This window comes from Rhincodon typus, chromosome 1, assembly GCF_021869965.1.
Source record: "Rhincodon typus isolate 14 chromosome 1, sRhiTyp1.1, whole genome shotgun sequence".
In the NCBI taxonomy this organism is placed as follows: domain Eukaryota; kingdom Metazoa; phylum Chordata; class Chondrichthyes; order Orectolobiformes; family Rhincodontidae; genus Rhincodon; species Rhincodon typus.
In genome coordinates this window covers 24,737,982-24,763,588 of record NC_063332.1, presented here as the reverse complement: position 1 = coordinate 24,763,588, position 25,607 = coordinate 24,737,982, and the positions used below count along the sequence as shown (strand labels likewise).

The following is a 25,607-nucleotide window of genomic DNA, read 5'->3' as shown; positions in this document are numbered from 1 at the left end:
TTCATTCACCCAAAGGGTTGTGAACTTCTGGAATTTTTAATTCATGGGATATGGACATTGCTGACTGGGCCAGCATTTATTGCCCATCCCTAGTTGCCCTTGAGAAAGTGGTGATGAGATGCCTTCTTGAACCACTGCAGTCTATTTAGTGTAGGTAGACCAACAAGGCCATTAGAGAGAGAATTCCATCATTTTGACCTAACAACATTGAAGGAATGGCGATATACTTCCAAGTCAGGCTGGTGAGTGGTTTGGGAAACTTGTAGATTCTGGTGTTCCCATGTACTTGCTGGTTTTGAATTTCTGGATGGTAGTGGCCATGGTTCAGGAAGGTGCTGCCAAAGAAGTTGAATTGAATTTCTGCAGTGCATCCTGTAGATGGTGCAACTGCTACTACTGAGTATCTGTGGTAGAGGGAATGAACATTTGGGGATGTGTTGCCATTCAATTGGGCTGCTATGTCCTCGTTCAAAAAGTGGGGAGTATTCCATCACACTCCTGATAGTAGATGTTGGACAGACTTTGGGAAATTAGGAGGTGAGTTACTGATTGCAGAATTCCTAGCCTCTGACCTGTTCTTATGGCCACAGTATTTATATGGCAAGTCCAGTTTAGTTTCTGGTCAGTGGTAATTCCCAGAATGTTGATAGAGGGGGATTCGATGTTGGCAATGAATGTCAAGGGGTGATGGTTAGATTATTTCTTGTTGGAGATGGTTACTGTTTGGCACTTGTATGGCATGAATGTTCCTTTGCCATTTGTCATCCCAAACCTGGATATTGTCCAGGTCTTCCCGCATTTGGATGTGGACTGTTTCATTATCTGAGGAGTCACGAATGGTGCTGAATTTTGTGTGATAATCAGCAAATATCCCCACTTCTGACCTTATGATGGAGGGAAGGTCAGTCGTGAAGCAGCTGAGGATGGCTGGGCCGAGGACACTACCCTGAAGAACTCCTGCAGAGATGTCCTGGAAATGAAATTGCTAATTTCCAATAACTACAACCATCTTCCTATGTGCTACTTATGACTCCAACCAGTGGAAAGTTTTCCCCCTAATTCCCATTGATTCTAGCTTTGTTAGAGCTCCTTGCTGCCACACTTGGTCGAATGTATCCTTGATTTCAAAAGCAGTCACTCTCATATCACCTCTGGAATTCAGTGCTTTTGTCCATGTTTGAATAATGCTATAGAGATGAGTGACCCTGGCAGAATCCAAACTGAGCAGGCTATTTAATAGCATTATTAATGACCCTTTCCATTACTTTACTGATGGTTGAGGGAAGATTGATCGGGTGATGATTGGCCAGGTTGCGTTTGTCCTATTTTTGTGTACAGGATATGCTTGTGTGGTTTTAAACATTGTCAGGCAGATGCCAGTATTTTAATTGTGACGACTTAGTTATGGGTACAGCAAGTTGTGGAGCGCCAGTCTTCTATTGTTGGAATACTCCCAGGGCCCATAGTCTTTGTAGTAGCCAGTAGTGTCTCCGACTGTTTCTTGATATCATAAGGAGTGAGTCTAATTGGCTGAAGATGAGTGTCTGTGCTGCTGGGAATCTCCAATATATATTCAGATGTTTTGTGTTTTGATTTAATGAGAATTGCTGTCTCTGTTTTTAGATAGTGAGTTCCAGAACCTCACCATTCATGGGTGAAAAACTTACTTTTCAACTGCTCTCTAATCTTTTAAACCTCTTTACTCTTGGTACTTCCTGGCCAGTCTAGAGCTCTCATAATATTATAACTTATCACCTAACACTCTCTTGACTTTCTCTTTCCAAAGAAACCAGACCTAGGGTGGCATGGTGGCTCAGTGGCTAGCACTGCTGTACTCCGAGTGCTGGGAACCGGGGTTCAATTCCAGCCTTGGGTGACTGTCTGTGAGGAGTTTGTGCATTCTCACTGTATCTTTGTGGGGTTTCCTCTAGGTGCTTCAGTTTCCTCCCAAAGTCCAAAGATATGGAGGTTAGGTGGATTAGCCATGGGAAATGTAGGGTTATAGGGTAGAGGTGTGAGTCTGGGTGGGATTCCCTTCTGAGAGTCAGTGTGGACTTGTTGGGCCGAATTGCCTGTTTCCACACTGTAGGGATTCTATTCCAATCTTTCCCCATAGAGAAGGTTTTTCTATTCTTGGTAACATCCTTATAAATCTCTTGTGTACACTCTATCATATGATCACATACTTCCTGTCATGTGGTGGCCACACTGTATGTACGGCTCTGTCTGTGGTCTAATTGATTGTGTGTGATACAATTTTAGAATAAACTCTGTGCTCTTACATTCTTTGCCAAAAGAAGAAAACATCCTATATGCCTTCTTGACTACCTTATCTAGATGTCCTACTACTTTCAAGGATATGCACTCCAATGTACTTGTTTTTCTCTACATTTCTCATCTTGCTCCCATTAATGTTATACTTCCCTGCCTTGTTAGTACTCCCCATATTCTCACTTCTCCGATTATCCATTTTTCTGCCTAGCTGATCAGTTTGTTAATACCTTCCTGCAGTCTACAGCTTTCTTCTTCACTTGCAACCAAAGAGCCAGTCTTTGCATCATCTGAAAGATTTCTAAATGTGTCCCTGATAATATTATGACCGCAGCTGATGATTATTACTGGATGGGTCATATTTTAGAGTGAGATCTGTCTCCATAGAACATACGTTTTATTTTTCTTTTGTTTATTCTGGGGTGAGTCGCTGAACAAATTCACAAGGGTTGCCAATGCACTTTTAACAAAAGAACATGAAAGTTTATTAAATATCTCACAATGCAAGAACTATTTGAAATCATCTGATTACAAATGAGAAAGTATCAACTCGTTTACCCCAACAACATTACAGACACCCAATCTTAGTGAAGCGTAGCCATGATTTCGATGCTAAAACTCCTTGTTCTGCTAACACAGCTGCGAGCAGTTTCTTCTCAGCAAATTTCTCTATTCAGTTTTTCTTTAGTTAATGTTGATAAGATTTTCTTAGGGTAAAACATTATTGCCACTATGAAAAATCTAAAGATGCTGGAAATTTAAAACAAAAACAGAAATTGCTGGAGAAACTCAGCAGGTCTGGCAGCATCTGTGGAGAGAAAGCAAACTCAGTGTTTCAGGTCTAGTGAACCTTATTCAGAACAGACCTATCTTCCCAACAGTCATGGACCCAAAATGTTAATTCTGGTTTCTCTTTACAGATGCTGCCAGACCTGCTGAGTTTCTCCAGCAATTTCCACTTTTTTGGTTCACTAAGATCCTTTAGGGAAGGAAACTTCCATCCTTAAATGGTCTGGTCTCTTCGTAGTTCCAGACCCACAGCAATGAAGTTGACTCTTAACTGCCCTCTGGACAATTAGGTATTGACAATAAATGCTAACCTAGACAGTGACATCCTCATCCCACGAATGAATAAACAAAAGTATGATATTGTCTGATGAAGGGTCTAGGCCCGAAACGTCAGCCTCTCTGCTCCTATGATGCTGCTTGGCCTGCTGTGTTCATCCAGCCCTGCACCTTGTTGTCTCGGATTCTCCAGCATCTGCAGTTCCTACTATCTATGATATTGTCTGGGTGCTTTTTATATACTAACCCATTTAACATATACCACAAAAACTGGGTTCTAGTTGAGACAGATGAAGTTTATTAACAACTCTAATAACGTGATATCATATTTCAGTCTTCTATGTTCTACGCTTATCTATATACTGGCACATTGCATACACTACTGACTAGTTAATTAGTTGACTGACTGACTGACTACTTAACTGAATGCTTAACTGATTAGCTGAGAGTAAGGTATACTTTTATACCATAGATGCTGCCAAACCTATTGAGTTTCTCCAGAACTGTCTGTGTTTATTTCGGTATGAATGAATCTGCTTCTGCACCCCCCACTCTTCTCTTTCTGTATTGCAAGATTCAAGTCAGCAAATACCTGAGAAATTAAATACCTAGTGGCTTACGATTCACATAATTTTCTAGAAATGCTTTCTTTAACTCCCTGTTCAGAAATAACCTTCAGACCATGCTAAAAAAAGACTTTCACATGACTGAAAACTAAAGTCCAATTTTTCTCCAATTTAGAAAAACCCAGTTCCCAAATCCTTTGAACAATTCAATATAATTTCATAGACATGACATCCCCCGACAAAGCCATGTTGACTATCTTTAATTAATGTGGAAATTAATTCTTAACCCCAGTCTTATTATAGCACAAGAACCAACCTTAGAATTGAGGTCAGGCAGAAAATGGACAAAGGATCCCTGAAGAGGCCAAATATCCCTGCTGACTCATTGGAAACCTTAGTCTGTGACTAACCAAAATGGTGAATGGTCAGTGAGGAAGGCACTCACATTGAGAGACTGCATGACAGCACACAGAGGCCATGCTGAGAGCATCAAGCCTCAAACATCTTGTCTACTTGACCGTTACAGCATCCCATGTGGTCTGCATGTGGCAGATTGAGCATATCATGGGAATAGATTTATCAACACTTCAGAATACCAGAATGGAAGGGGTCCAAATCCTGAGAAACTGAGATTTCAAGATGATTAATACTGAAAATGGATTTTTATCTATACTCAGGCTAATCTTTGACTGACCAGGACTTCCTGTGGTTCCTTCTGGTTACTCAAAAACTGAGGTTTTGGTATCTCTTTTACCATGAACGCTGACCTGTTCCCCAGCAGGTGGCATCACTGATCTAGCAGCGCTCAGTTAGTATGCCTGTTCTATAGTCTGTACTTAGCATACAAAATAATTATATATTTAATAAGGAGAAACTGTTGTTCCGTGCATTTTGTGAATAAGAGTAACTCGTGTAAAGTCCTTGTGCTATTTAAATGTTTATAAGATACGCAGCAGTATTTTTTTTAGCATTTCTGTGTCATAACGAGATTCTGTTTTCGGTCTCATTAAATGGAATCAAAGTATTCTCTTTTAAGGTAGCAGTTATTTATCTTGTCTAGAAAAGTAATGTCCTATGTTTAGAACAATAACAAAGCGCGATTCCGACAAGCATGTGATAGGCAACAGTTAAAAGAATCGAGGAAGAAATTAATAGTTGGTAGGATTGCATGCGACGAGAACTAATTCAATAATCTCTTTTCAAAAGACTTCTGTTGTATTCAGTTTGCACACACTCCTTAATATATATTTACTTAATGCGTATTTTAATACATGTCGGTCATGGACCCAGTGTAATCGGTACCGTTTGTAGACTGTCATGCACAAGGTTAACAGAACGAGCAATATTGCAACGAACGTTGTTGAACACTCTGTGTTTTACTGGACTAGGTTATTGACCTGCTGCAGCTCCCACGAGGTTCCATTGTTTATAATCTGGACCCGGACTAGGACCGCTCCATACTGCACAGCCGGGAAAATTTAGGGAGTGGTTTCATTCCTAGCCGTACTACCTGAGTTATAAGACTCCCCAGTCGATATCCGCATTTTCTATATGAGTGTAAACACGGACTAAAGTTTGGACGTGCTGCCCACTGTGCACGCCCGCCACCCTGCTTTGTGCCCTACTCTGCCTAGCCGCCCCCAACCACCCCATGACGGTGTGTAAATGGTACGTACCGAGGTTATAAAAGTGGCAGCGCTGGGCCGGTAGCTCAGTTCTCCTGGCGGATGGGAGAAAGGTGCAAATGTGAATGGGAAGTGCTGCTTTCTTCGTACGTTGCTCATCTTTATCATAAACCACTATGCCTGTGTTATGAGAAAGGGGGGGAAAACGGAAAGCTGAGCGAGATTTTTATTCTTTAAGAGACGAGCTTGAGATGCTGTACTTTTGTTGGAGATGTGTCTTTTAAGTGTGTAGCAAAATATGTTTTATATAAAAGGCTGGAAAAGTGTTGACGGTTATTGAAATTGAGACAAAGCTTTTTTAACGGGCGTGTTTTTATTGTTGCCGGTGGCAGTGGGTTGGGGGGTGCAGAGGTGGGGATGGCTTGAGGGGGTGCGGATAGTGACTGTTGGGGCCTGTACTGTCTGGAGTTCCCACGGCCTTGTGGGAATTGTAGTCTTTGTCGCCGGCGATGTGGGGGGGTGGTGAGTGCGGTAGGGACTCCATCTCCCAGCATTCTGTGGCATGGGCTATTGCGCACTGACGTCATGACGCTTCGTCTGTCGGCTGCTCCAAACGCCCCGGTGAGGGCGGAGTGAAACTCTTGATTGATGTCTGTTCAGCCAATTATATCTCGGGAGGGCCGGCAGCTGTGGCGAGGGTTCTGCAATAGGTGCGTGGAGGAAGTGGGGCGGGTCTCCGCTGCAGGGAGTTGGATTGATCTGGCTCCTTGGGCTTGTGGTTCTCAGGCTCTGCTTGTACAAGGGAGACAGGAGGGTATGGGCATGCAATGCTCTCAGAAATAAGGGCACCTTTATTATCCGGCACCTCTCAGACGGAGGTTTTCATTGGTACGGTAAGAAATAATGGTGAGTACTTTCTTAATCGATGTCTTTAAAACAAATAATCTTTGTCCACCTTTTATTGGATAAATTGGTTGCATTTTGGAAATGAATATGACAGGATTGTATTTTGACTTCATCGTTACTGAGATTAATGTATGAAAGAGATTGACGCTTGCAGTTAGTGACCCTGGTTGATGGTTATTCCTATCTTTAATTAAAAATAATACTGCTTTTGATGGTTTTTCCATTTTTTAAAGCACTGTTTAATGCGTGGTTCTGGTTTTAATTGAGGTTTGCCTTCGTCTTTTATAAAATGAGAATTTTCCTTTGTATGAATGTGCCCTAATTGGGTGAGCATCAAATAAATAATCAGGTGCATCTTGGATCACTGCTTATCTTTTGTGTTCTTTCTCAGAGCTTTTAATGATGTCATTGTGGTGTTGTCCTGAATCCTTGATTTTATACTCGAGTGTTGTAATTTTACAGCAGGAGCTCAAATATTGCTTCAGCAATGCTGCTAAAGCAGCCTACTCTTGCACTTTTAAAACACAAATTTTGTTTAATTTTTTTGAATACACTTGGAAAATAGGAACTATTAAGGTTCACACTGAGAATACAGTGTCACGTACAGACTACGGCATATAACAAGTCTCTACTCAAATGTTTTTGAGGGAGGGTGTGAGAAGGGAATTTGCAGTTTACCCATATGTAAAGTAGCTGAATAATTCTTTAAGGAATGTTAATGATTTAGGAGCCTATTTGCATTTCACAGTATATAACTTAATTATTGAGAAAATTCAAAACTTTGCCTCAATTGATGTTGTGCATGTTTTTATCACGGCAGTGCTATATTTTTGTATTACCTCTTATTGGCCAGCTGGCTTTTTGTTAATTGCACTAAACTTTGAAAATATTTATATAGTTTTAGTTTTTATGATAATTCATTCAGTACCGAAAAAATTAGGTGAAATTCACCTTCTCACCTTCAGTCTTCTAATCTTTTGTGTAGCTGAGGATCAGTACTGCTGAGAGAGCACTAAATTACAACCACAGGCTGCTTTTTTGGAAAGTAAACCTAGCTTGTTTCAAGCAATGTGTTTATTGTGGGCAGTAAAGTTTCCTTCCAGAGCGATTCCACTAAGATACATTGATTTCAGAAATTTAGTTCTAAGCAAATAGACTATTAGCAGAGGAGCATTTAAGAGAAATAAACTGGCAAGGGAATTTTCCATTCTGAACTGAACAAACATGTGTTTCATTGTTTTTTATTCATTTCAAGTAAAATATATTGAGCTGCGCATTTACTGGAAATCCCTTTAATGATGCTGAAGTAGTTTCATCAAATGTATTTCATATCCTGTAGTTGTGGGTCTGTAGCAAGCTATAATGAAGGAATTAAGCTACAAACAACATTGGCAATCAATCCCTTGACTTAAAAGAACACGGTGAAAAATAGTGGGCCTATTACCATGACCACAAATGTGTGAACTTCACAAATGATTGATGCTACTTGATACTTCAGAAAAATGGTCAACAATTTGGATAAATTCTTTATTGTGAGACCATAAGACATCGGAGCAGAGGTAGGCCATTCAGCCCATGGAGTCTGCTCTGCCATTTCAATGAGATTGTGACTGACCTGATAATCCTCAATTCAACTTTAATGGTTTCCCCCCATTACTCTTGATCCCCTCACTGATTAAATATCTGTCTATCTCAGCCATGAGTATACTTAATTACTCCGCCTCAACAGCCCTCTGTGGCCAAGGGTTCCACGGATACCCTCTTCAGGTGTCTTAAATACGTGATCTTTTGTTCTGAGATTATGCCCTCTGGTCCTAGACTTTTTGACAAGGCAAAGCAACCTTTTGGCATCTACCCTGTCGAGTCCTCCAAGACTCGATGTTTTAAGAATGTCTCCTTGTTCTTGTAGATTCCAGTGAGTGTAGGCTCAACCCCTCCTCAAAATCCCTCTATACTTGGCATTCGCCCAGTGAATCTTTTCTGGACTGCCTCCAGTGTCAGTTTATCTTTCCTTGGATAAACCTGTTCAACATTTCTGCTATGGTCTGACTACTGCCTTGTATAGTTTGAACAAACCTTCTATATTCCATTCTTTAAATAATGGCCAACATTCCGTTTGCCTGCTTTATTAACTGCTGAACTTTGTTAGTTTTTTAAGATTTATGGATGAGGAGTCTCAAAACCCTCTTTTCCACAATGTTCTGCAGTCCTTTTAAATAATATTCACCCTCTCTCCTTCCTGCCAAAGTGTATAACTCAAATTTTCCCAGATTATATGCCAAATGCCAATTTTGCCTGCATGCTTGACCTGTCTAAATTTCTCTGCAGACTGTCATCCTCACCACTTGCCTTCCCACCCATTTTCTGCTATCTGCAAACTTGGTTATCATGCATTCAATTTTCTAATTGGGGCGTATGAGATTTATCCTAGGATTCTCTGGGAAACTAGGGAGGAGATTGCAGAGCCTTTGGCTTTGATCTTTGTTGTCATTGTCTACAGGAATAGTGCCAGAAGACTGGAGGATAGCAAATGTTGTCCCCTTGTTCAAGAAGGGGAGTAGAGACAACCCTGGTAATTATAGACCAGTGAGCCTTACTTCGGTTGTGGGTAAAGTGTTGGAAAGGATTATAAGAGATAGGATTTATAATCATCTAGAAAGGACTAATTTGATTAGGGATAGTCAATACAGTTTTGTGAAGGGTAGGTGGTGCCTCACAAACCTTAGTGAGTTCTTGGAGAAGGTGACCAAACAGGTGAATGAGGGTAAAGCGGTTGATGTGGTGTATATAGATTTCAGTAAAGCGTTTGATAAGGTTCCCCGTGGTAGGCTATTGTAGAAAATACGGAGGCATGGGATTGAGGGTGATTTTAGCGGTTTGGATCAGAAATTGGCTAACTAAGAAGACAGAGGGTGGTGGTTGATGGGAAATGTTCATCCTGGAGTTCAGTTACTAGTGGTGTACCTCAAGGATCTGTTTTGTGGCCACTGCTGTTTGTCATTTTTATAAATGACCTGGATGAGGGCGTAGAAGGATGGGTTAGTAAATTTGCGGATGACACCAAAGTTGGAGTTGTGGATAGTGCAGAAGGATGTTGCAGGTTACAGAGGGACATAGTTAAACTGCAGAGCTGGGCTGAGAGGTGGCAAATGGAGTTTAATGCGGAAAAGTGTGAGGTGATTCACTTTGGAAGGAGTAACAGGAATAGAGAGTACTGGGCTAATGGTAAGATTCTTGGTAGTGTGGATGAGCAGAGAGATCTCGGTGTCCATGTGCATAGATCACTGAAAGTTGCCACCCAGGTTGATAGGGTTGTCAAGAAGGCGTACGGTGTGTTAGGTTTTATTGGTAGAGGGATTGAGTTTCGGAGCCATGAGGTCATGTTGCAGCTGTACAAAACTCTGGTGCGGCCGCACTTGGAGTATTGCGTACAGTTCTGGTCACCGCATTATAGGAAGGATGTGGAAGCATTGCAAAGGGTGCAGAGGAGATTTACCAGGATGTTGCCTGGTATGGAGGGAAGGTCTTATGAGGAAAGGCTGAGGGTCTTGAGGCTGTTTTCGTTAGAGAGAAGAAGGTTAAGAGGTGACTTGATAGAGACATACAAGATGATCAGAGGATTAGAAAGGGTGGACAGTGGGAACCTTTTTCCTCAGATGGTGATGGATAGCACGAGGGGACATAGGTTTAAATTGAGGGGTGATAGATATAGGACAGATGTCAGAGGTAGGTTCTTTACTCAGAGAGTAGTAAGGGCGTGGAATGCCCTGCCTGCAAAAATAGTAGACTCGCCAACTTTAAGGGCACTTAAATGGTAATTGGATAAACATATGGATGATAATGGAATAGTGTAGGTTAGATGGGCTTCAGATTGGTTTCACAGGTCGGTGCAACATCGAGGGCTGAAGGGCCTGTACTGTGCTGTAATGTTCTATGTTCTAATTCAAGGCATTAATACATGTAATGTAGTAAATAATTGAGCCTCTGCAGTGATCCCTGTGGCACACTGCTAATTACTGGTTACCGCCCTGAAAGTCCCACCTTATCCCAACTATCTTCCATTAGTTAGCCAATTCTCTATTCTTGCTAATATACCACCTCCAATGCTATGGGCTCTTGTCAAAGCATTCTGTAAATACAAGTATATATTGGTGGGAGATGATGGTGTAGTGGTATTATTGCTGGACTGTTAATCCAGTGACCCAGGTAAAGCTCTGGGGACCCAAATTCAAATCCTGCCACAGCAATAGCACATCTGGAATGAAGAGTCCAATGACGACCATGAATCCATTGTCAATTATTGGAAAAACCTATCTGGTTCTCTGTAGGGAAGGAAACTGCCATCCTTGCCTGGTCCAGCTTTTGTGACTCCAGACCCACAGCAATATGGTTACCTCTTAAATGCCATTAGGGCTGGGTAATAAAGCTGTCCTAGCCAGTGATGCCCTATCCCATGAATGAATATTTAAATAAAAGACTCTGCACCCCCTTTATCTACCCTGCTTCTTACTCCTCTAGGAATTCCATAAATTTAACAGGTGTGACTCCCCTTTGTCAGAATAAGATGTTAAACTTGCTGGTCTGTAGTTTCCTTTTCTCTCCCCTTCCCTTTTGAAATAATGGGTTGCATCAGCAGTTTTCTAAACCTCTGGGATTTTTCCGAATTTAAAGATTCCTGGAAGATTACTACCAGAACATCCACTATCTCTAGCTACTTTCTTTAATGTCTTGGGATGTATCCCATCTGGTTCATTGCAATTTAACCTGCTTAGTAGTCCCTCTAACCTTGGTTTTCTATCTCTGGTTTTTCATCTGATGTGTTCATGAGGACTTGCATTTTCTTTCATCAAACAGTAAAGAGAACTTTGCACAACTTGATTCTCACCTTTAGTGTATATTTTAAAAAGAAATTGATCCAGAAAGCTATCAATTTTGAGGAGTGGTTTCTTTTTCCTCTGAACTGAAGGGAATATAAAGTTTTGAAGGCCACAAAGGTGACTGCCTCAATTTGAAAATGGACCTCTTAGCCATAAAGCCACTTTCCTTTCTTCCACCCCTAGTTGTCACTTTGAATGCATCCTTTTCAAATTAATGAATAAAGATTCCTAGATCCTTTCATCAAGAGGCCTGTGGTTCTATATAGTTTGTCAAACCTTTGCGTGAACCAGAGATTCATAGTCTGTTATGAATTATCTACAGTTAAGGTATTCATAGGAACTGTACGCTTGAGGCGACAAAATAAATTATTTTGCTTCCATTAATCCTTATCATCTAAGAGTATTAATTTCTTCTACTCTGGGAATGTTGTATTCCTTTACTCAAATTTGAAGCAAGTTTCAACAGGATTTGCAATTTCTAATCTTTTTAAAATAATGTTTGAAGGAGTATGTTCGATCACTTAGCAACTGAAGCAAATTGCCTTGCATACTGGTGGTTTGAGTTCACTGTTCGAGTTATGCTGAAGAGCTGAATTATACACTTCAGTCCATCCATTCACAAGATTGGTTTTGCAGGTTGGCGCAACATCGAGGGCCAAAGGGCCTGTACTGCGCTGTTATGTTCTATGTTCTAAGTGGAGTAATGACTGTTATAACCTCTCGTACACTATATAGTGTAAAGTTGCCCTTGAGTAATTGTTCTATTGGAATGATAGGTTGGGTGATTAGCATCTAAAATTTAGAATAGTGATGTTGATTGTTAAAGGTGAAAATACTATAAAAGTAGTCATGGTGAAATAGAATCATACAGAATGGAAACAGATCCTTAGGCCCAACTCATCCATGCTGACCAGGTTTCCTAAACTCAACTAGTCTCTCTTGTTTGGGTTTGGCCCATATCCCTCTAAACCTTCTAATCCATGCACCTGTCTTTTAAATGTTGTAATTTTACTTGTCACTGCCACATCTGGCAGTTCATTTCATATATGCATTACCCTCTGAAAATGTTGTCCCTCAGGCTCCTTTTTAAATCTTTCCTCTCTCTCCTTAAGCCTGTGCCTGACTTTCACCCTATCCATGCCCCTCATGATGTTACAATCCTTTATAATGACACACCTTGGCCTCCTATGCTCCAAGGAAAAAGTCCCAGCCTTTTCAGCCTCTCCTTATTATGCAAGCCCTCCAGCCTCTAACATACATTTGTATATCTTTCTTAGATAACAAGGCGTAGAGCTGGATGAACACAGGCCAAGCAGCATCAGAGGAGCAGGAAAGCTGATGTTTCGGGCCTGGACCCTTCGGCCTGAAATGCCAGCTTTCCTGCTCCTCTGATGCTGCTTGGCCTGCTGTGTTCATCCAGCTCTACACCTTCTTATCTCAGATTCTCCAGCATCTGCAGTTCCTACTATTTGTGTATATCTTTTTTGCACCCTTTCCAGTTTAATAACATCCTGTAGCAGGACGACCAGAATTGTACACAGTACCCCAAATATGGCCTTATCAAGTCTTGTACAGCCATAACGTGACCTCCCAACTTTTGTACTCGATGCTCTAACTGGTAGTCAGTCATGCAGCGCAGAAATAGACCCCGCAGTCCGACCAGTCTATGCCAACCATAATCCAAAGTAGTCCCACCTGCATGTGCTGAGCCCTTATCCCTCAGCATTTTTATTCATGTACTTAGCTAAATATCTTTTGAATGTTGTAACTGTACCTGAACCAACCATTTCCTCTGGAAGTTCATTTCACAAACAAATCACTGTATACAAAAAGAAAATTGCCCCTCATATCTGTTTTGAAATCTTTCTCCTGTCACATTAAAAATGTGCCTAGTCTTGAAACCATCCTAGGGAAAAGACATCTTATCTATAATCCCTCATGATTTTATAAACCTTTATAAGGTCACCTTTCAACTTCCATTGCTCCAGTGGAAAAAGTCCCAACATATCCAACCTCTCTTCATAAGTCAAACTTTCCATTGCTGGCAACATCCTGGTAAGTCTGATGGAAAATGTGTCAAATGCCGCCTTCACCACCATGTCTACCTGTGTCCCACTTTCAAAGAACTATGTACCTGCACCCCTAGGTCTGTCTGTTTGACAGCACTCTCTGGAGCCCTACCATTAACGGTAAGTCCTGCCCTGGTTTGTTTTACCAAAATGCAACACCTCATTTATCTAAATTAAACTCTAGCTGCTATTCTCAGCCCACTGGCCCAGTTGATCATGATCCTTTTGTACTCTTAGAAAATATTCTTTATTATCCACTATACCACCATTTTTGGTGCCATTCACAAACTTACTTACTACGCTTCCTATATTCTCATCCAAATCATTTATATAAATGATGAAAAAACATGGACACAGCAATGATCATTGGGGCACACTGCTGGTCACAGGCCTCCAAGTCTGAACAATAGCCCTTTGCCACCACCGTCTGTCTCCTATTTGCTCAGCCATGTGAAGTTTTCTTAAATTTTACTAAAATAATAGCTTTGGAATTGACCAATTATAGTTTCTAATGTCAAGAAATAGTACTGGTGAGTGTTTGAGTTCCAGGAATGTTTGTTTACATTTTCAATAACGCTTTCATGTTTAAACCTCTGCATTTTCTTATTTTGAATATATGCTTGCGTAGCCAGTCGTTAAGTAGCAGGATAGGCCATTCAACTAAAGCCTGTTCTACTATTTAATTAGATCATAGTTAATCACAAGACACCTGATTAAATCCGGGAAAGCTGTAAGTTGGTCACATTGTGTAGGGACTGGCATACCCAAATTATAGGCTTGGGCTATTTCTTGCCTGTGGGAGCTATGGTTTTTATCTGTTTGTATTTTTATACTCTGCTAGCTTCTACAGTTCTGTAGTGCTTAAAAAGTCCTGCTTTCAGCTATGTTCTGTTGTTTGTTGCATTTAAAATTTAGCTAAGATCATTTGGCATTAGTTTGAGATGTATTGAAGTTATTGACAACATTCATTTAGATTGTGTGACTGCAAGCTTTTGTGGTAGCTCTTTTCAGTGGCCGACAAAGGACAAGACAGAGGTTGGGTGTTAGCAATGTTGGTACAGAGAATTTTTAATGCGTTTGTCAATACTTAACTGACCAGCTCTATCAGAAACAGTTTGGAGACTAAGTTGAACACGCAGAGCAGTAGGAAACATTTGGCTGCACCATGTGGAAACTAGTCTTGGGAGAGGCAGTAGTGTAGTGGTCATGACACTAAATTGTTAAACTAGAATCCTAGGCTAATGGTCTGGCAAATATTGGAAATTTTCAATGAATTAAAATTTCAGTGAAAGCTAATATAATGGCAATCATGTAACCACCAACAAATGTTATCAAAACCAGTCCACTCATTTCCTTCAGGGAAAGAAGTTTGCTGTTCCTGCCTGGGCTGGCCTACATGTGACTCCAGACTTGGCTGACAGGCTCTCCAGGCAGTTATAAAGTCAGTGCTACAGCTCAAAGACAGATCCTTTGGCCCAGACCGGTCCATGCTGACCAAAATGTCAATCCACACTAACCCCATTTCCCTGCACTTCGCCCATATCCTTCTAAACCTTTCCTATCCGTGTATTCGTCCAAATGCCTTTCAAATGTTGTAAATATTATCCACCTCAACCACTTCTGCTGGCAGCTCATTCCATATGTGTATCACCCTCTTAAAAAGTTACCCCTCAGGTTTCCATGTATTCTTCCCCCTCTTATTTAAAATGATGCCCTGTAGTCCTTGATTCCCCAACCCTGGGGAAAAAGACTGAGTGTATTTGCCCCATCCATACCTCTCATGATCTTACACACTTCTATTAGATTTCCCCCTCAGTCTCCTACACTGTAAAGAAAATCTCCTAGCTTGTCCAACCTCTCCCTATGACTAAGACCCTTGAGTCCTGGTAATGTCTTGTAAATTTCTTTTGCACTCTCCTGTTAAATAACATCCTTCCTATAGCAAGTTGACCAAAACGGAACTCAATACTCCAAGTGTGGCCTCACCAATGTTCTGTACAATTGCAAAATAACTTGCCAACTTCTGTACTCACTGCCCTGACTGATGAAGGCCAGTGTGCCAAAAGCTGCCTTCACAGCCTTGTTTACCCATGACCCCATTTTCAGAGAACGGTGCACCCGAACTCCACGATCCCTCTGTTCCACTACACTCCTTAAGGTCCTACCACTCACCATGAAACTCCTACCTTGATATGACTTTCCAAAATGCAACACCTAATTATCTATATTAAACTCTGTTTGCTATTTCACGGCCCACTTTCCCAGCTGACCAAGATCCTGCTGCAATTTGATGACCTTCCTCACTGTCCACGATGCTGCCCATTTTAGTGACATCAGCAAACTTACTAATCATGCGTTGTACATTCTCATCCAAATCATTGATATAGATAACGAACAGCAATGGGCCCAACACCAACCCCTGAGGCACACCACTAGTCACAGGCCTCTAGTCCGACAAATATCCTTCCACTATTATTCTCAGCTTCCTACCATCAAGCTAATTGTGTATGTTTGCTGACTGTCCCTGGATTCCATGCAATCTAACCTTCCAGAGCAGCCTACCATGTGGAACCTTATCAAAAGCCTTACTGAAATCTACATAGACTACGTCTGCTGCCCCATCCTCATCAACCTTCCTGGTCGCTTCATCAAAGAACTTTAACAACTTTGAGGATGATCTCCCATGCATGAAACCATGCTGACTGCTCTTAATCAAACCCTGTCTTTCCAAATATCTTATATCTTATCCCTCAATCTTTTGTAACTTACCTACTACTGATGTTAAGCTTACTGGTCTATGATTCCCAGGTTTTTCTTTGCAGCTGTTCTTGAATAAGGGCACAACATGTGCTACCCTCCAGTCTTCTGGGACCTCACCCGTGTTTAACGATGCAAGTTTGAGCCACGGCCCCTGCAATTTCTTCCCTCGCCTCTTGCAGGATTCTTGGATATACCTGATCAGGACCAGGAGATCTACCCACCTTCATACATTCTAATACCTCAACACCGCCTCTACTGTGATATGGACTGTCCCCAAGATATCACCACTAACTTCCCCAAGTTCCCAAGCCGTCATGTCTTTTTCCACTGTAAATACAGAGGAGAAACATTCATTGAGGACCTTACCCATCTCCTGTAGTTCTCCACATAAGGGGTCCTGTTCTCTGTCGTTATTCTTTTTCCTTTAATATACTTAGAATCATGTTGGATTCACCCTAATATTCTCAGCCAAATGCCTGACTCAGCCTGGCTATGAAATTAGGATGGGCAATATGTGCTGGCTTTAAGTATTGACTCGTGCATGGAAGAACAAAAGTAAATGACAAACAATGACAATCTTGGTGACTCCACTTTGGTCTTCAAACTGACTAGGTTTACTCCTTTGTAGTTCTACTCCCATAGTGCTGCTTAAGTACACTCTCAGTAATTGTAGCTCCTGCTATTAACCTTGCAGTCAGCAAGCCCCAACAGCTGCTTAACAAAATCCAACTATGCATTGCAAATCATTTTTGAACTTGGTCGTCATTCAAAACTTGTTTGCCAATCAAATTTTAATCTTGATATTGGACTTCAAGTGATTTATCATGAGAAAGTAAAGGTGGCACCAATTTTAGCTTTATTTTAATCACCTTGCTGGGACATGTCAGTGCATCCTTATTCAAATTCATGCAGTTGAAAGGAGTGGTTCTCTGTGCAGAGTGGGAGGAAGACATAAATGCTATGCTCTCATTTAACATGTGCCCTTGAATTTTCTGAAGTTGTGAAAGCCGAAAGTAGAAGCCTATATTCCTTTCACTTGTATAATTAGTCAGCATTTTGATTAAATCCACAACATCCCACATGAGTGCATGGTGTTAAGATTTAAACTGAGGTAGTTTTTAAATTGTGCAGTAGATTGCATGAAATGTGATTGTATTTTCTCCCATAAACTAGTTAAAATGTTGTTTCCCTCCAGGTAACTGGGGAAGGTAGATGTGCTGTGTTTGAGTTTTCTTTTCATCTATTTGCAATGGTCTATTAACAGGTCATACGTGTCCAAAAATATTGGATAGGTGGGCAGAATGATGGTAACTCTCATGCTGGTGCTTCACTAGAGGTAGTACTGGGCAGTTTATTACTGAACTATCTTGGTTAGTGGTAGTTTTGGACAAGTGTGAAGAAGTGAACTACTTTCTTTAACGTCAGAAAAACTCTACTGCTGTGTATACTGAATTGTGTTCTCGTTATAACAGCTGGATATGTAATGTGGTGCTATTTTTCTCAGTCATTAGAAAAAATAATTCTCTTATGAGATCACTTGTTTCTCAGCCATCAAGAGGGTGGGTAAGTGTTGGTGAGATGTCGACTGTAACTCTTAATGTAGGTAAGTGACCAGAGGAATTTTGTTTTCACCCCAGGGTATTATGTTGAGGGCTGTAAATTTGACTTGTGACTTGTTTGATAGTTATTATAGTGGGTGTTCTATTTTTACAAAATTATTTCATGGAGCAACACATCTGGGGACTACAGTGAAGGGAAATATGGCCCCACCCAGTGTAAGTACATTGTTTTATAGTCTGGCAGGAAAGATAAAAATGCCTAACACTCAAAACGCAACTATCTCACCGACATCCTTCAAATAATAGAACCTGCCTCCTCCTTGATGATGAGCTGTGCACAATCATTACACCATACAGTACAGTTATCCTTTGGTCCATTGAGTCTGTACCACCAAACTTACACTAAATATTTTCTGAAGAAGGGTCTAGACCCGAAACGTCAGCTTTCCTACTCCTTTGCTTGGCCTGCTGTGTTCATCCAGCTCTACACCTTGTTATTTCAGATTCCAGCATGAGGCCTATAGCTTTAAATATTAATACCTTTTTTATTCATTTGAGTGTTGCTGGCTGAACCAGCATTTATTATTGTCCCTAGTTGCTCTTGAAGGCGGTGGTGAGCTACCTTCTTGAACTGCTGCAGTCTACCTGCTGTGGGTTGACCAACAATGCCATTAGGGAGGGAATTCCAGGAATTTAATCTAGTACCGGTGAATGAATGGTGATATATTTCCAAGTCCGGATGGTGAATGGCTTGGAGAGGAACTTGCAGATGAAGTTCCCATGTATCTGCTGTCCTTGTCCTTCTGGATGGAGGTAGTTGCAGGTTTGGAAGGTGCTGTCTGAGGATTTTTGGTGAATTTCTACAGTGCAGTTTGTAGATAGTAGCACCAGTGTGTACTGAATGTTGGTGGTGGAGGGAGTGGATGCTTGTGGATCTTATCCCAATCAAGTGGGCTGCTTTGTCCTGGATGGTGTCAAGCTGCTTCAGTGTTGGAGCTGCACCCATCCAGTGAAGTGGGGAGTATTCAGTCACATTTGACTTGTGCTTTGTAGATGATGGACAGGCTTTGGGGAGTTAGGTGAGTTACTTGCCACAGTATTCCTAGCCTCTGACCTGCTCTAGCCACTGATGAATCTGTTAGAATTCTTGGAGGAGGTAATGAGAAAGTTAGACAAAGGAGAGCCATTGGATGTGACCAGTATAGATTTCCAGAAGGCCTTTGACAAGGTGCCATGCAGGAGACTCTTAAATAAGGTAAGAGCCTGTGGATAGATGATTGGCTGACAGAAGTGTGGGGATAAAAGGGTCTTCCTGCTGGCAGGCAGTGACTAGTAGGAGAGACTAGACTTGAAGGCACAACCTCAATTTTAGTTGGAACTGAGATGAGTAATTTCTTCAGCCAGCAGATGGTGAACCTGTCATTGTCAAGGCTGTGGAGATCAATTCATTGAGTTTAAGACAGAGGTTCTTGATTAGCAAGTGTTTTGGAGAGAAGGCAGGAGATTGAGGAAAGTATTGGAGGAATGGATTGAGGACAGTGGACAGTCGGAAGTGTTTTCCCACGGCGGAAGAGTCAGTTACCAGGGGCCACAGGTTTAAGGTGCGAGGGGCAAGGTTTAAGGGTGATGTACGAAGCAAGTTTTTAGAGGGTGGTGGGTGCCTGGAACTCTCTGGGGGAGGTAGTGGAAGCAGATGTATAGTGACTTTAAAGGGCAACTTGACAAATACATGAATAGGATGGGAATAGAGGGATATGGTCCCTGGAAGGGTAGGGGGTTTTAGTTGAGACTCTTGAAGGACCAAAGGACCTGTTCCTGTACTGTAATTTTCTTTGTTCTTTCTATCAGCTATGATAGAATGGTGCAGCAAACTCGTTGGGTAAATGGCCTAGTTCTGCTTCTATATCTTATCTAACTTCTGAGTTGCACTTGAAGTTGCTGACCAGCCTCCAGTTTGTCACTTCTTGGTTCTGTGATATTGCTGTTTTAATTGGTTCAAATTTTTGGCAAATTTCTAGGCTTTTATGGTTGGGTCGGCTTGTTGGACAGACTGCCTGGGAGACTCCTTGTACATTGTTCGGAAACTGGCAGCCATTTTCTGGAATTTGGTTCTCCTGGATAATGTATACGAGCAGTTATTTGATTTTTGATTTTATCACTGCAGCCAGATCACGAAGATGAGAACTGTTGAGTATTGGTCTAAATATTGAGCAAGAACTGATGGTGGAAGAGAACAACTGAATTATATTGAAATATCTATTATCAACAGCAGCACAATGATCTAAGAACATATGAGGCATAAGCTGGGTTTTGGTCTGAGGCTATCGGAAACTTGTTTGGAAGTGCAAGGTTCCATCCAATATTTTTAGTATTGTTCAATGATGGACAATTAAACACTTTAGAAGCTTAGTCCATGTTGAATTGTTGGTCGAATTGCAAAGAGCAATGAACTTGAACTGATTACTTGTAATAGCATGCTCCGAGTGACACCCGGCTTCACAATAGTTCAGAAATATCCTTACCTGTTCAATGAGGAATTAAATACTTATCTGGCTTTATTTCTTGCTTGTGCTAGCTTTACTGAATTAGTATTGAATGGCACGTGGAATGAAACTGCAGGAAGGAAACTAGCTTCCTGTTTTGCCAATTATGTCTCTTAACTACTGTAAATGCTGATTAGAATTGAAACTTAGATTTGGAAACCTTAGAGTTCGTTCATGTCCGAGATGAAAGTTTTAAAAATGCAGTTATCAAAATCAAATGGATAGATGTCCATTAAACCTAATATAATAGATAATGTGCTAAGGAAGAACTAGTGTTTTTTTGGCGAAGAACAGAGACAAGAATTAGGAATAGGAGTAGGCCATTTTGGTCCTTATATTGTCACTTGGCAAAATATATAGATCTGATTGTGGTATTAACTTTGCCTACCTGACTGCCATTTTCCCTGCCCAATTGTGATTAATGTAGTTTTCCATTAAAGGCATATCTAAGCTCAGCCTTTTATACCTGAAATTTTCATTTTCAGCCTTTACAGCAGTCGAGGCAGTTGGGTTTGAGCCTACGTTCGACATGTCAAGTTACCATTGTAGCTCAATGAACAGTTATTATTTGAATTGGTGCTCGTAATAATGTGCTGCATGATAGTTGTTGACAGGTTATCATTCTGGGTAGTGTCATTCTGCTGAAGAACAATAACTTTCCCCATCACTTTATTTGATAATTGATTTCTTCTAAGCTGACACTTTTTTCCCCCCTTAACAGGACTTTAGATGTGGAGGTACTGGTGTTGGACTGGGCTGGACAAGGTCAGAAGTCACATGACTCCAGGTTACAGTCAGGTTTATTTGAAATCACAAGCTTTTTGAGCGCTGCTTCTTTGTCAGGTGAAGTGAAGAGAAATACACAGGTACAGAATTTATAGGCAGAGAGATCAAAAGATCCAACAAATGGTGTGTGTGGAGTGTCGACCGGCTGAATAAGAAGACTGTGCAGGTGACCAAAAGTGTCAGCCGGTGTGAATAAAGTGTCACCAGCTGAATAACAAGTGAAGGGATGACCTATGATCTGATTAATTGAGGCAGAGACATAATTAAAAATAAGATGGTGCTGGAGACAAACCAAATGACTGGAATAATGAGTCACATGCTGAGTGTCTAACCAAAGTAACAAGTAATCCAAAACTGCATAAATTAAGGTAGGGAGATCATATCAAGTTACTGAGGTGATGGTGTCAAAACAGGGCAGTAAGGAAGATTTTAAAAATACAGAATAGTGGGGTTGTGTAGCACAACGTGAACCCAAGATTATAGTAGAGGCCGTCATAGTGTGCGCATGGTCTCAACAATGTACTATGCCTCAGGGCATCCTTGCCTGCAGCATATGAGGTAGTATCTGTTTGTCATGGATGGTATTCCTGCATGTAACAGTAGTGTCTGTGTTGATGATCCGACATGTCTTGCAGAGTTTGCCTTGGCAGGGTTGTGCATTTGGTTGACGTCCTGAAGGCTGGGTGGTTTGCTACGAATGATGGTCTGTTTAAGGTTTGGTGGTTGTTTGAAGGTGATCTTGGCTAGATGTTCGTCATCATTGATGACATGTTTTTTGCAGCCTTCAACATGGCATAGTTTCTCCACTCTGGGGAAGTACTGGATAACAAAGGGTATATTCTATCTGTGTCTGTCTTCTGACGAGGTCATTGCAATTCTTTTGCTGCGGCGCAATGATATGTTGGGATATCCAGGTGTGTATGTTTGGAAGGCAGTCGAAGTCTCCAATGCAAGACGTATGTAGAATTGAGTGCATAGGATGCTCTGAAGGTCCTTTGATCAGTATGTTGAGTTGATGGGTGTGTTCTTTGGCTGGATTATCTGTAGTGTTCCTGGTTGTTCAGCTGTTGGTATGCTTCTTTGAAGTAGCCTGTTCTATTGTGTGATGATGGCTCCCCTTTTGGTTTGATAATGATGTTGCGGTTGGTCTTGAGAACATAGATGGCATTGCATTGTGCTTGGGTGATGTTTTGTGCTATCTTGAGAGCATGGCTGATGTAATTGGTGTTAATGCATTTCCTGTCTGCTTGAGTGTACATGTTGAGCCTGGGGCAGCGGCCTTCTGGAAGGGTCCAATTTGACTGGTTGCTGTACTGTGGATCTTTGTAGGTTTGTAAGTTGTCTGAGTTTGTTGCTGACATCTTGGGGTTTGTGAAAGAATTTATGAAGCCTCATTCACCTGATGAATTCCTCCCTGCTGCGAGACCAGTAGGGTCTGTTTTGATAGCGGGGCAGCAGTTGAGCCCTCGGCTGCGATCTGATTTTGTCTGGTTGCAGGGTATGGTAAAACAAGCTGATGGATTTCCCTATGGTGGTACAGGTTTCAACCATGGTACCAGGGGAGGCTTGATTACTGCTGGTGGTGAAGCCAAGTTTCTCTGGTTTCCTGTTCTTGGTGTGCATGTAGGTGGTGTAGTTCAGTTGTCCCGTCTGCTTGGCAGTGTCTCGTAGCTGGTATGCTGTATCCTAACATTTCGAAGCAGCAATATTCAATTTGCTAATAATTGCTTGCCTTTGAATAGGTATCTGTTAATAGTTTTGATCTTAACCAAGCTTTTTTGTTTTGACTCCCTTACAAGTATATTTAATATTAAGTATTTTTCCCCAAGTTGTTGTGGTATTGGTGTGGTTGGCATTAATTGTCAGTTCTGTTACTTCTAATGAGTGAATTGCTAGATTATTTGGGAATGCAGTGCATTTGAGAGTTAGCGCAAGACTGGTATTTCAGACTATACAGTAGAAGATTCTCTTTTTAAAGGGCAGAATTGAATCTGACTGACAGCTTTGCTAATACCAGCTTTTTAATGAGTTCTCAAACAGCCTTGGTCAGTTCTGAATTCATAAGCTGATTTATCAGTTTAGGCACCTGGACTACACTTGTGTGCATTATGTGTCAGTTTTTAAATAAAATCAGCTACAGTATATAGTTAATAATTGATTTGATACTTTATCTCTGGCTTTGTAGTTTTCCTGTGCAGTAAACACTTCCCATCTAGAGTAGGTGATTTTTCTATGCTTTAGTCAATCCCCTGTATCCGTTTGTAGAATTCTTCTCTTGTGGTTTGTTATTGGTTCCATTTTTATGTATATTTAAAATCTTTCTTGCGTTTGATAGCTGAAGTGAAATGTGGGAACATTCCTGCTTATGGCAATGGGTGTCATTTGAGTGCATACTTGGAAGACTTGTGAAGGCACAGGAAGTTTTAAGATAACATTCTGGTTAATCTGGCTATATTTCAAGCTGCTTACACAACAGATGTAGGTGATTTGATTTAAGCTTTATTCAGTTAGGCTGGAATGCTAGGAACAGATCTTTTCAAGTCTATAGTCACAAGCTAATTGAAAACTGAATTGGCTGTCAGGGGTTTGTAGAGCAAGAAAGGCAATAGTTTAGGCATCCTCTTAACTGAAATTGCACGTAGCTTGCAGGTTGAATTTACAGCAGTGTCTCAGTTTCTAATTGGTTGAATTTATGGTTTTTACCTCCCTTCTGTAAGGTGCTACAATATTATGGCTTTAAGAGGTGTATTTTGTCCTGAGTTTTTTAAATGAAATGCTGAGACAGAAACACCAATTGGTCTGTTCAAAGCTAATAAAGTAAACAGCTTGTGAGGCCTTGGCGTTTTAAAGTTGGAACAATAGAAGCAGCCTGAATGGGTGGGGTCAAGCTCCCACAGAACCAGGGTTTTTTTAGTTTTAGCTTTCAGTAGCAGGTTCTGGGGTCTTGAAGCTGGATGTGAAAGCTCTTATTTTTCTGTTACAGCTGAAAACTTCGGTTATCTTCCTGCTGTCAAAATTGCATGAGGGAATCTTTACTGACTTTGCCTTTATCAAGGATGTGCTTGTGGGATGTTACTATATTGAAACAGTTAATGAGTAGTTTATTATTTTAAGCATTTTGATAACAACAGTTAGGCTAATTCTTTTAAAATACACACAAAATACAAATAAAGTAGCGTGAAGTGTGTTTTGCTTAAAGTCAATAGTTTATGCAATGCCTCACTCTTTTCTTTTAAAATAAGAAAAAGTTGGGGTCTAGACTATCTTAATATATTTTGAGGTTTGATCTGGCCCAAAGCAGTATTTCCATAGTCCCTCAGTTTTCTTTCACGTGAATTTCATGAGTTGCTGGTGGTCTTGTGTGAAGTATAGAAGGTCTGTTCCTTTAGCTCTTTCCACATCTATAAAGCCATCTGATACTGTGTGCCTTGGCTCATCAACACTGAAACTCGCACTTAAATTCAATTTGTCCTGAGAATCAGCTGCATTTTAGAACCCAACAAAGGATAACCAATAAATTGAGTGAATATGAATGCAAGCTCGTAAGAAAAAGGTGGATTATAAAAGCTGCTTTGAAGTGTGAAAAGTAAGATTATTTAGGATAAATGTGAGACCACTGATAGTGGAAACAGGAGAAATATTGTGGAGAACAGGGCAATATTGGAGAAACTAAACGATTATTTTGTCTTTTTTCTCACAAGACAACATTTCCACAAATATTAAGCAACCATTGGACTTGCGGTATTGAGGAAAAAAACTAGCTTTACTAAAGAGAGAGAACTCAAATGTAACTGTTTTTAATTCATTCACAGGATGAGGGCGTCACTGGTTAGGCTAGCATTTATTGCCGAGTCCTAATTGAAAGTTGATAAATCTCCTGGACCGGAAGTGTTTATGGAAGTGGCTGGAGAGTTTGGTTATCTTTTTAAAATTCTAGATTCTGGAAAGTAGCCTGTGTAGTCCCTCTATTTGAGAAGATCTGATTTTGTAGGGCAAATGTTGCAACTAGACACTTTGAAAATAATGGTGATATTGGGAAGAGTCAATAAGGATTTGTGAAAGAGGTGGCATTTGACCAAGTATTAATTAAGGCACCCTCGCAAAACTGAAGCGAGAATGGGTGGTTGGGGAACTCTGTACTGGTTAGTGTTATGCCCAGCTCAAACGAAAAAGATGGTTGTTAGAGGTCAGTCATTTCAAACCTCAGACATCACTGAAGGAATTCCTCAGAACATCCTAAGCCCAACCATCTGTAGTTGTTTCATCAGTAACCTTCACTTCTGATCTGATGATGGAGGGGGGATGTTAGTTGATAACTCCTTATTCGTGACTCATCAGACACTTAAGCAGTCAATGTCCATTTGCACAAGACCTGGAAAACATAGAACATAGAACATTACAGCGCAGTACAGGCCCTTCGGCCCTCGATGGTTTCACAGGTCGGCGCAACAATCTGAAGCCCATCTAACCTAAACTATTCCATTATCATCCATATGTTTATCCAATGACCATTTAAATGGCCTTAAAGTTGGCGAGTCTACTATTTTTGCAGGCAGGGCATTCCACGCCCTTACTACTCT

At 40.9% G+C, this 25,607-nt stretch overlaps 1 protein-coding gene across 3 annotated transcripts in view; it reads left to right on the top strand.

The window, feature by feature from the left end:
• Positions 1-5,277: 5,277 nt before the first annotated feature.
• The window catches only part of LOC109920220 (protein FAM53A), a 132,239-nt gene continuing 111,909 nt past the window's right edge, over positions 5,278-25,607 (top strand). Inside the window, exon 1 of one of the 3 annotated variants that reach the window (XM_048597634.1) lies at positions 5,278-5,570. The gene's annotated coding sequence lies outside the window, so the exon portion shown is untranslated. Of the gene's footprint in view, positions 5,571-5,597; positions 6,434-25,607 lie in introns of those variants that run through there. The other 2 variants (XM_048597622.1, XM_048597628.1) reach the window with 2 other exon arrangements.